The following is a 13,151-nucleotide window of genomic DNA, read 5'->3' on the forward strand; positions in this document are numbered from 1 at the left end:
TGTAGTGTGTGCCATTAGCCGGTATGTCGTGTGCATGGCCGAATGTAGTCGTGTGCCACAGTTTGTATGCCGCGTGCTAGATTTTTTAATTTATAGAGCCTGAGTTCGAAACCTGATGTTTACATTTATTCTTGTGTGCCATTATGTATTAAGTTGTGTGTCTGGTACTAATTTGTTGTGTGTCCATTATTTGTCCTCACAGTCCTCTATATATTGTTGTCCTCATTTGAACTCAACCCTATATATATATATATATATATATATATATATATATATATATATATATATATATATATATATATATATATATATATATATATATATATATATATATATATGAAAACAATTTTGAAGCAGGAAGATATATACTTAAGAGACTCTAGCTTTAAAACCGGGAAAAGACTCAGCAAATAGGGGAAAGCACAATAATCAATGATAACAGTTAACTAGAAACAACCATCATAAAGAATACGCAACTAAGGTCACAGATCACTTTCAAATCAATCATATCATCATCCAATCATCATTTGTGTCACACAATCATACTTTGGTGGCGCCACGAGACCAATCGCATGCCCCGAACATGAGGGTTAGTGCAAATAGCACTAACACGGCCCCGCAGCACCCTACCTCATACCGCAGCATGAAGGGAGTTGATCGCAACTAACCCTATAGACCGCTGACGAACTCAGCGGCGGATCACAGTCCTACACACTGCTGACGCGCTCAGTCGGTCGACTATGATCCACTTTACAAGGGGGGACTTACGATCCTACACACCGTTGACGGGCACAGTCAGTGGGTCATAGCGGATCAGGCCCTACACACCGCTGAGGGACTCAGTCGGTGGGTGATGATCCTCGGAGACTACGACCCTACACACCGCTGGACCATCACTCGGTGGATCGCAGCCAGCCGTAGCCCTACACACCGCCTAATTACTCAAGTCGGTGGACTACAGCCTTCCTCGGGCTTATTAGCCCTACACACCGCCTGGCGCGTCCAGGTCGGTGGGTCATAGCACCCGAGGCCCATGTTGACCGCAACCCAAGAAGTGAATCACTGACCACAGCCAGGAGAATGAACCGCAGCTCATAAGTAACCAAACAGTGGACCGCAGCCCTATATAATATTTATATACCTGACCGATCGCAACCGGCCTGGTTAACAGTTGGGATGGTTCTCAACCCATCCAACTGCCCGTATAGCCAATTTGATCGCAACCAAATTGGGGAATCATGCATCACATAACACATAATAGCACATTGGGAGGGGGGAACACATAAATAAGCTTACGTGTGATCATTCACATACTATGAATAGTCCTAAGGGGTTCATACGACTTCCACCTAGATCAACGGGTTACCGATTCAACTAGCATGCAATTCCTAGACTCTTTTATCCTACGAACGGTACCCGAAACATAAACTAGACTCAAGCACGACAAACGGGGTCCGTTGGGACACCACGGGGAATGGGGAACATCAAACGGGGAAGCAAAAGACCCAGGGTGGGTGACAAACCAGCGGGTAGCCGAAGGGTGGAGGGCCACCCGCCGGCTGCCAGCCGGAGATCATCGTCCGGGCAGCGGGTTGCCGGCAGGCGAACACCTGCCCGCCGGCTGCCCGCTGCCTGGCGGTGATTTCGGGCAGCGGGTAGGTGCTGGGTTCCCCTACCCCCACCTACCCGCCACTGACTCTTTTATCAAAAATACGTCCCGGAATCCATTGTGGAACCCGAAACCATGCTTAGACACTTTTAAACGCAATTACAACACCACGTAGGCAATTAATGGATCAAAAGCGAGAATCATATTGAACACATCCTAACATGACTTCTAAACATAAACAACACCCGAACATGCGAATCCCCACCCAAATATAAATCAAGAACATCTCAATACAAATTCCCAATCCAACCTAGGGCTCTAATCCCACCCAAGCCATCAAAATCATATTTTATTTTCATCATCAAGAACCATCAAGATTTATCAAGAATCATCACATACATATCAAGGACCTCTTTTTAACATCAAGATCATCAAGATCACTCATAAAATCATCACATCAATCAATCAAGATTATATCACAAATATCATAAAGAAATTCACCAAGACACAAGTATATAGAGGGAGCCAAAGAAGGAGATCATAGCAAAGAAAATAGGTTATGTTGATACATGGGTTACCTCTTCGCCTTAATTAATTTCCTTGGCTATGAAGGGTCTTTCTTTAAGATTTCTTCTTTCTTGATTTCTCCTATGGGAATTCTTGTGTGGTGAAAGTTATTTTGGTGTGAGTTTTAGGTGCCTCTTATGTCCCTATATATATATATATATATATATATATATATATATATATATATATATATATATATATATATATATATATATATATATATATATATATATATCTACGAGTCCTAATTAGGGTCTAAGTGGTATGGCTTTGCTAATTCTATTTCCTATAGGACTAAGGGATTGGCTTTAGGGATAAGGGCCCTTGGACTATGGTGGACCCCTTTTTAGCTAATTAATGGATTTTAACTCCCTTTTTGGGCTGATTAATTAATTAATTAATTTGGTTTTAGGGGTCGTAACACGGGGTGTTACAAATTCTCAAAGGGTATTCTTGTTACGGAGTCTGTAATGGAGAAATTGACCGCTGAGAACTCATGGAATTGGAGTAGTAGAACATGGAGTGATTGCACGGAAATCGTACAGACTAGAGAGTGTCAGCAATGCGGCAATCAAATGTGTATGAAGACATCGTGGACTGATCAAAATCCGGGGAGGCGATTATGGAAATGTGTGGATGAATCAGTGAGTAAGATAGCATATTTAAATGCATGTGTTTGACAATTTAACAAATTCATTTTGTATGTCTGTCGTTTGTTTTAGGGTACAAATAGTTGTGAGTATTTTCAATGGGCAGATCTTCTGATGTGCGCAAGAGCAAAGACGATCATACCAGGACCATTGAAGAGGATAAATCGAAATGAAGAAGAAATTCAAAGGCTAAATTTTATGTTAAAGAAAAGGGCAGTTCGGTTGTTGCGGTTGTAGATCGTTTTTAAGTTGTGTATTTCTATTTGTACTTGGTATTTTGTTAAGTTATTATTTTCGATAGTAATTAAGTGATGTACTGATGTAGAAGATTGCAGTACTGTGAAACAGATTGAATATATTGAAGGCCGGTTTATGTTCAACGTATTCAAATGATGAAGATTTAGAAAGGTGCAAGGATGGTTAATAGTCGTCGGTTTTTTTTTTTTTTTTTTTGACATGAATTCTAGAATTTGTCCGGGGTGACTAATAAAAAGTATATAAAAAAAATAACTCGGAATTATCTAAAGTTACGAAATAAACTGAGCTAAAAAATCAAAACAAAAAAAAAAAAGTGACGGCGTTTGGATTATTAGTCTCTCAACTGTTCACCGGCATGGATAATGGCAAAAAAAAAATATGTGCGACTGTACAAGCGTATCAGTCCTATATTATATAGGGTTTATATTAAGGTTTGTAAACGCGTGCCGCTCTTAAAACATTTCAATGGAAAACCACTCGTAGTGCAGTGTATACTCTTCGTTTCGTTATGGGGTCAGTAAAGATTTTCGCTCGTGAAATGTCTCTGAAGAGTTGGACAAACTTGATGGACGTGAGGTTTATACATGTATAGGACTATGGAGATTCACCGCTGGTAAACGAGATGGATTCTTTTAACAGTATCTTTCTCACGATGAGGAGGTTTGTTATGTAGAGATTCGAATTGATGTTATTTGAATCTGTATTGAATACCGTTTGTATTGACAATAATTGTTGTGCAATCAAAAATCAAGGTAATTTCATGCATGTACACATTTCTACCCTGCATGTTCACAAGTATAGGCTTCTCAGGATAAAACATGCTACGATTCGATGTTTGAGCACCCAAACGAACGAACCCGGCGAACTAGAGCAAAGCTTAGATCACAGTAGGCTAAGAGAGAAGTAGAAGCAGAGATTTTGAGGCTGAAAAATACTATTTCGATATATGTCTTGTACTTAAAATTCTGTTGCTACTACAACTTCTTATATGGGAGAAGGTGATATAAATAGCATTTACTTTGGCATTTAAACCCATGTTCAAATCCTTAAAAAATGGACTATTTACCATGGAGATTAATTCTGGAATTAATATTGAATTAATTCCGTAACAGCTGAATTAATCCTCCAAACAGTCAGGTGAACAGTACCGACATGTACCATTCCGGACGAATTGTACCGCGACGAACCGTGCCAGTACAAATGCACCACTTCGAAAGCCTACAGTGGACACGCACAGGTCGTGTCGGCCGGTAGACGCGTGGTCTACCGCTGTGCACCAAAGACCGCAGCTCATCAGTAGCTATTGAGTTGGAAAAAAGGTTCCGGAAAGTTGCATAACTTAGTCCGCAAGGCCAGCCAATTTCCGGACGACATTCGCACTCGTAGGTGCCGGCGTACACGAGTTTAGAGCTGGATCAAGCCTTTCGATCTCAGTTTGGGATTTGATTTGCACCCCTCCCCCCTCTCCCCCCCCCCCTGCGCGTGAAAAAGAGCCTCTATGCTATACAATTCAATAAGCCAAGTGCTCTTGTATAAATAGTGGGGCAAATCCTCTTTCCAAACTAATGTGCGACAAAAGCTTCACTTTTTCCCTTCATTTTTTCAACTTAAATGGGTCAACTTTGAGAATCAATATCTCATTCACCCATTATCCGTTTTGAGCGTACAATATATCAATCTCTTCGTCTCACTACGAAGAACCCGAATCCACTTTAACCCGACTCAAATTGGAAGTGGACCCCACTGATAATTGTACCACAAAATAGTTACTTAAAATGTCATTTTAATACTATTTTCCAACAATATATATATTTATATATATATATATATATATATATATATATATATATATATATATATATATATATATATATATATATATATATATATATATATATATATAGTGTTTGGACAAGTTTTTCTTCTCAAACTCATGGTTATTTTAGTAATATTAAACATTTAGACAAAAAATATCATTTAGAATTAGTATTTGAAAACTTTAAATAATTAATTACACTTTCTTTTGAAAAATCTTACAAATTATATTTATCACATTTTACACCTATAAATAAAATGGAAACAAATTGTATATTGCAATCTTGATCTTCTCCATCTACGGATGCTCATGTAATTCGATAAAAAAATGAAGAGGCTGCAATCTATGGATGCTCGTCTACATATTGTAGAGTTTGCAATCTTGAGCTTCTCCATCTACGGATGCTCATGTAATTAATTCGCGTCGATAAAACAAATGAAGTGACTATAATCTACGAATGCTCATCTACAGATTGTAGAGTCTACGATCTTGATTTCTCCATCTACAGATGCTCATGCAATTCGGTAAAACAGCATGTGAAAGCCCAATGGCAACCGTTGCAAAATCGCAAAGATAAAAAACAAAGACCCCGTACACAGGCAAGAAACGAATTGTATGTTGACGTTTTTAAATTATCTATGTTTCTATGTATGTGTGTGTGTAATGATCAATGTGTAACATTTCCATTATGTCACCATTAAGTGGTGCAAGTTAATAGGCCATTTATGGCCATAATGTTGTGGTTTGAAACGGAAGTAACGGTTTCCATTACTTAACCTATAATGATGGCACGTAGGTTATATATATGTGTATGGTCCTCCCGCTGCTCCTGTGACTTGAGACACGACACCATCTAGTTTCTCGGGAGACCAAGTGGTAGACAAAATCCTAAAATTCTTTACTGCTCTTCAAACAATGCAACGTGGATTACAACTATGGCTGGAGATTCTTGATCATATGCTTCCGCTATAAGGTTAGATTACATGTATTATTTGTGTATTTCTAACATTTGGTATCAGAGCCTGTATAATCTCTGCCTAGTTGGTCAAAACTGCATGAATATTTTTTGAACAAAATATATATGCTATACGTTTTTTGTTGCCAATGGAATTGTTACAATTTTCCATGTAGAGCAGTATATTACTATGCATATTTATATTGCCAGTGATTTTTGAAAGTGATTTTGCCTTACAAGTATATTGCTGTGTATATTTATTTTCAAATATGAATATACCTGGGTATGTTATTGTTGATTAATCGGCACTTCATCATCCATGTATGAACGTCGGTGTTCGGTTTCTCCGACGAGCTCTATCGGCGGCAAAGAAACGATAGCAATGACAGGACGAGGGATCCCCTCCGGTCACCGGTTGCCATGAGCAATGACGACGAGTCGCACGCGTTGGTTGTTGGCGTCGCGACTTGGGGTCGCCGGCGGCAGGAAGTATTGGCACAACCTCTCATTAATTTAGAAGAGTACATACCTCTTCGTTTTACATTCCCTAAAACCAGTGACCATCCACACACCAACAATCAACCATTGAGATGCAGCGCAAGGCCAGAAGATTATAGCGGTCATCCATCTTCTAATTTTCATAAAAGAAACCGCTTTCTGCAAATTCTTTAAATCTCATGCCTCTATGGCAACTTGCCACCCATTGTCTCCTCTTAGCCGGATGAGGAAACGCAGTAGCAACCACGAATGACATATGTTGTCTCCGGAAAAATGCACGGGTAACGGCGAGCTGATAAACCAAAGCATAATCCTATTGGATCCTGCAATCCAACAAAAATTGGCACAGCAGACCAACACCCAACAGTGTTGTATATGTACGAACGAAATCCAAAGCAAACAGGGATCGTCGCCACTGCACCACCGCTCGCCACCGTCACCCAAGACTCAGCATCCCATTCCTCCGCCTTCTTTCTCATCAAAACCACCATCACCGGCATCGCCTTTAGGAAAACGGAAGCAGCGAGGTCGCCGGCGTTGCCTGAAGGAGAAGGGGAAACAGCGACGTCACTGGGAACCAGCTTCGCCGCCGACGCCTGTCCTCTAGCCGGAAAACCCAACGCCGCCGACGAGCCTTATGGTAATGATGTTAGGAGAATCAGGAGACCTTTATCGTCTACATGTCGAAATCCAAGAAGCCCCATCTTTTCTCCACCCATAATGACTGGTATTCCTCCATAATCGACCGTCTTTCTCCTCTCTCTCACCACCCATCTGAGCTCTTGTACACCTATGACCGCGTCGCTCACGGCTTTTCTGCTCGCCTGACGCCTTCCCAAGCGTCTGAACTGCGAAACATTCCCGGCGTGGTCTGCGCCAAAACGTTTATGGTAATAATGATGATGATGATGATATTATGTAACATATTATGTAAGAATCATATTTTGAAATTCATTTGAATTTGCTTGTCCAAAACGTTTATGGTAATAATGATGATATTATGTAACATTTAATAATAATGATGATTGTCATTATTATAATTAAATGTTGTTCGGTTACAATTAAGAAAAATTGATTACTCCGTTATTACTATTATTATGTAATAATTATTAGAATTATTATAGTAATAACGATTATTGGTTTTTGAACCGATGGATCAATGTTTTGTGTCGTTACTGTCATCATTTGGTTTGGATTTTGATAGTATGATTTGAAATCATAATTTTGAAACTATTTCATTCTTGATCCAAAACATGTGTTAATAATGATATTGTTATCATTATTGTTTTGGATTGTGATAGCCCACTTTGATTAAGTATAAATATTTGATTTTATATTCATATTTTTGAGTTTGTTTTATGCATATAATTAAATTAAAATTAAATTAAAATGCATAATATTATGGTTTAAATTATGCAATTTGATTTTGTGAGAATTTAATTTGTAAATGTCAACATATCATATGATTTTGATATAGTTAGAATTTACAATTTTAAGCTAATTCTCATAAAGTTTACTATATGCATTGAATCATTTAGTATTGGGCCTACAAGTTAAAAACTTTTCAACAATTGAAATGTATACAGTTATTTTAAATTATTATTCAAATTTTGTAATCCTTTAAGTTTTGGATTTAAGTTGTTTTTTGAATAATAATTTTATAGCTCATTTTAAATTGTTATTATGATGTACAATTTATTTGGATATGAGCATATTGAATTTCACATATAATTGTTCACTAGCATAACATTATATTTCCTAGTTATGTGAACTTTATTATGCCTTTGGAATTGCATAAGTTAGGAATTATAATAACTCGTAATTGTCCCGTGCGATGCACGGATAATATTTATAGACTATTAAGTTAAGTTAATTGAATATTAACATAAGAATCGTTTATGAGAAAGTTTTACTTAAAAGATAAAAATGTATAAGTTCTACTAAAGTATCACATAGAAATCAAATTAGTATAACAAATACATCAAATTATATCGTGCACCGCGATGCATAATTAATTATGTAGCGCGGATCAAAACGACGTTGTTTTGTTTAATGAAAAGAAACGACATATGTTTCCTGCCGTTCCGCACTCTTCCGCAAAAAGTAACTCTGTTATTCAGTTTCATTTTGTATACACTGTAGTTTCGGTTCAACACAACTACAATTTCATTTTCATATAACTACAGTTTCATTTGGTATTTATAGACTCAAATATGTGAAAATGTTATTTAATTTAATTTTATATACACTATAGTTTTATTAAAACACAACTACATGATCATTTTGATATAATTACAGCTCCATTGTACAATATACACTCAAATATGTGAAATGTTATTCAGTTTCATTTCACCACAACTACAGTATCATTTTGATAATATTAAAGAAAAGATGAAGAGTTGGTACCATTGTTCTGAAGGTTGTTTCCTTTTCCTTCCTATCACAACTGATTTTGTAAATTGTGTTTTTTTATGTATTATCATTAACCTCAATTATGGGCAGATTTGAAGTATTGGAAGAAGGCATCTCAATTGTTTGTCTGTAAGTATTACTCGACACTACATGTGTTCCTAGATTTTTAATATTTCATATACAGTAATAAATAGATATATATATGAATTTCCTTACAAATAATTTTATAAGAGCTATCAGACTAACCTTGACAGTAAGGCTGTGTAATAAGATTTAAGTTTATTACCTGCAGGCTTGTAAACTTATACCTGTATCTAAGAAAACAATCTTTCAAGGTAAGATCAAAACTTATCCTTCATTGTGGATCACTACTGTTGGTCCCAAAAGAGGTAAGGTGAAAGTCTAGAGGGGAGGGGGGGGGGGGGTGAATAGACTTTCAAACTTTTTCGCACAGCACAACAATTGCTAAGCCAGAGATAAACCAAAACTCTTAACTAGATTGTTAGAGTATGGTGCACAGCGGAAATAAATAAACATAAAGTGTGTGTGAGATTGTGTGAGCAGTATATCTCGTGTAGAGCGAATATGTAAGGAGCGGTAAGTAAAGAAAGCAGTAAAGAACACAAGACAATTATAGTGGTTCGCGAGGTGGTGTAATCCTCCTACTCCACTTGCTCTTATCTCCAAGAGCAATTCACTATATCTACTACTTCTTGGTTCCAAGATACAATGAATTTCCGTGATCTAGTGCTTTGATCACAAAGCCCGCACTAATCACGCCCAGTGACACCACACTGCTGCTTCGGGTTTCACGTCGCCGCGCTACTATCCCAGGATTTCACGACTCCGCGTTACTTTCCCCCCGTCTTCCACACTCCGGTAGAAACGTATCTGTGATCTGGTGCTTTGATCACCAAGCCCACACTAATCACGCTCTGTGCCTCCGACACTGCTGCTTCGGATCTCACAGCTCTGTGTGACAATCCAGGATTTCACAGCTCCGTGCTACTTTCCTCCCTTCTCTTGTTTTGCTCCAAAACAAGTGTTGTCTTGCTTCCAACTTCTGATACTCTGTAGATGATCTTCAATGATGCGCAGGTCTCTTTGATGAAGATAAACACTCTGGAATGATTTCTCTTGATAGCTCTGAGTGTTCTCTCTCTTTGAATATATCAAGTAAAGCACTTGATATTTTTGCTCTGCTTTGCTCTGTTTAAGAACTCTCTGAATATTTTTCTTTTGAAGCTCTCTGAGTTCTTTTTCTTTTCTCACTTCTCACTTGAAGATTTTTGGTATGCTCTGTACCAAATGAGATTTTTGCTCTATGCTCTTTCAAGCTTAATTGCTCTATTCGATCTGTTTGATGAGTTTCGAATTTTCTGCTCTTGCTCTATTGCTCTTCACACTTCACCCTTCTTCAAGTCTTCATATCTTCATCATTTTATAGCTGGTAATGAGAATCTGTCCGTTGGAAAGAGACGCTCTCATTTTTGAAATCTTGTATCTTTTTGTCAGAGATCTTATCTTATCTTCTGCAAAAGATGTCAGAAAGGATAAGCTAGCCGTTGTTAGAGCTTCATCTTTCATGTAAATGAGCTTCCAAACTTCATCTGATATTCCTCTGGTTTAACGTTTGAGTGGGAATATCTGGGTGTAGAACGGCTTCTCTGATCAGCTTTGGAGTGGTCCTTGTATCTTTGGGATTTAAAAATATTCATCAATTCATCAATTTAATCCCATACTAGTTAAACTAGTATTTTTCCTTGTGAGAATATTTTCACTGTAAGTTCATCTTCATCTTCTTCGTTCTCACGTCTGGGTGTTCTCAGACTTCAAAATGGCTTTGAACTTCCACCCAATGTTCTCACGTCTGGGTGTTCTCAGACTTCAAACTGGCTTTGAACTTCCACCCAATTTGAATTTCTCCATTGTAATTGACACCCAATTTCAATTGGCTTGTAATTGGCTCCCAATTGACTTTGACTTGCAATTGGCTCCCAAATTGCTCCTGGTGCTTTCAATTGCTTCCCAATTTGATTTGTTGACTTTGACTTCGAAATCTTCCACCCAATTTGAATTTCTCCATTGTAATTGACACCCAATTTCAATTGGCTTGTAATTGGCTCCCAATTTCAATTGGCTTGCAATTGGCTCCCAAATTGCTCCTGGTACTTTCAATTGCTTCCCAATTGACTTTGACTTCGAAATTGGCTCCCAGGCTTCTCCTGGTATTGAATTTCATCTCAATTCAATTTGATCTCCATGTCTTCTTTGAATCGGTCTTGGATCGGTCGAATTTCATCTCAATTCAATTTGATCTTCATGTCGCTCCTGGTGCGGTCGAATTTCATCTCAATTCAATTTGTTGACTTTGACTTCGAAATTGGCTCCCAGGCTTCTCGTGGTATTGAATTTCATCTCAATTCAATTTGATCTCCATGTCTTCTTTGAATCGGTCGAATTTCATCTCAATTCAATTTGATCTCCATGTCTTCTTTGAGTCGGTCTTGGCTCCCAATTTCAATTGCCACCCTTCCCAGATTAATTTAATTTGGCTTCTCAAATTTTACCTTGTAAAATTGTTAATGGTGAGTTTCGAACTTGAGCCATTTCACATAATATATCAAACAACATCCACTTCGTCCGTACAGCTTTTGATTAAATCTCCAATCACATTTGATGTACTCCTTTCTTTCCATAGATGCTTGATCTCCAAGTCAATTTCATGCATTCTTCCAATATTAATTTTCTTCAGGAAAATTCTTCTGGGATATCTTCTTTGAGTAGCATTGACGTGAATTATTGTATCATTCATCTTCTTCTTCAATTTGTCATTTTCTCCAGACAAATTCTTGATTTTAGGCTTTATATCTTCTTCTTCTATTTTCATGCATCTTCCTCTGTTTTTCTCTTTTCAAATTTAAATAATTTCCCGATCATGGTCTAAGACTCTACTAGACCTATAAAACAAAATTGGGGGATCTACAAATACAAATTTGGCATATCAAAACCATTACACTTTATTCCTAACAATTTCCCCCCTTTTGATAATGCCAAAACCTATACTCAGTCATTGGCTTTAAGTCTTTGAAAAATAATCTTTTTGCTCAATTTTATTTGACAAAGCCAAGATGAGTTTAACAATGGTTTTCTAGACACAATCAAAAGAAACTTGTGAATTAAATTTTTAGACAAGCTCTAAAACGCATCTTGAATTATTTTTATTTTGATCATCATCAATTTTTAATTTTGTCATGCGTTTGACATATTTCTTGTCTTTTAATTCACGAAAGTCTAATTACATTAAACAAATAAAATTAAAGACTCAAAATAGACCATGGGAAATTATTATTGATATATTTCGAGAGTATTAAGAAAAACGCAACAGAGGTTCGAAAATAGAGAAAATATCAGCTTAAGAGAATTTTCAGATTACCTTCTGGGTTTCTTCACACCAGAGTCTTTCTTCAAAATTTTCTTGACATGTTCTCTGAGCTTGAAGAAATCATCTTTGAACTTTGCATTCTGAAATTTCTTTGTAAGCTGTCCGGCCATGTAGTGTCCATAAGCTTCTTTGATATTGTTGCCCGGAAGAACTCCGTTTTCCCACCATAAGACACATTCTTCGAAGCTTCTTTCTTCTCCAAGATTCATGCCCATATTTCCGGTGAAATCTCTTAGTTCATACCACATCTCGGTTCTTTTCTTTTTGCCTTCTTCTTCTTTATTCTTCTCCGAGATCCATTGGGCTTGATCGGCTGCAGGCCATTTCTTGATCACGCTTGGTAGATTTTCCTTAGTCCATATTGTTGTCTGAGTGGCGGTACCCTTAGAGCATTCAAACCAGCCACGCTGTTCAGCAACCTTCGATGTACTCGTACTAAGACTAGGATTCGCGAACTGAGCAAAACCAATCTGAGATGGTCCTTGTGAGGATTGTCCGCGGCTTCGGCCTTTACCTTGAGTAGACATTACTGGCTGTTGTTGATTTCCAAGAATAAATTCTTTTTGTTGCAAAGCCAAGTGACTGAGAATTTCTTCCCCCCTTTTGGTGTTATCAACCAAAAATGCAAGGGTCTTAAAATCTCGGTCTTGATTTGCCTTCACAGTTTCAACACTGTTGTGTGTTTCAATGGAAACGGTTTGCACGTTGTCCAACTTGATTGTTGTAACTGCGAGTTCAGCTTCAAGTTTGTTGATTCGGCTTTCTTGATCTTGAATCGCTTTGATTTGTCTCAGGTGACGTTCGTTGTTAATCTTTTCAGCTGTTTCTCGTTCCTTCTTCATGAGCTAAATCACTTCAAGTAAGCCTTTTGTCAATTCTCCTTTCAAAATTCTTTCTGCTTTGTCAATCTGGGTCTTCAAAATATTTTGATGCTCCATTAA

General features: G+C 37.6%; 1 long non-coding RNA gene across 1 annotated transcript; it reads left to right on the forward strand.

The window, feature by feature from the left end:
• The first annotated feature begins 8,729 nt into the window (after positions 1–8,729).
• LOC109172920 lies at positions 8,730–9,135 on the forward strand. The gene is made up of 3 exons (XR_002052812.1): positions 8,730–8,772; positions 8,856–8,894; positions 9,058–9,135. It is a non-coding gene; the product is annotated as an uncharacterized LOC109172920 (long non-coding RNA).
• Positions 9,136–13,151: the final 4,016 nt, after the last annotated feature.

Source organism: Ipomoea nil, unplaced genomic scaffold (genome assembly GCF_001879475.1).
Source record: "Ipomoea nil cultivar Tokyo-kokei standard unplaced genomic scaffold, Asagao_1.1 scaffold0455, whole genome shotgun sequence".
Classification (NCBI taxonomy): domain Eukaryota; kingdom Viridiplantae; phylum Streptophyta; class Magnoliopsida; order Solanales; family Convolvulaceae; genus Ipomoea; species Ipomoea nil.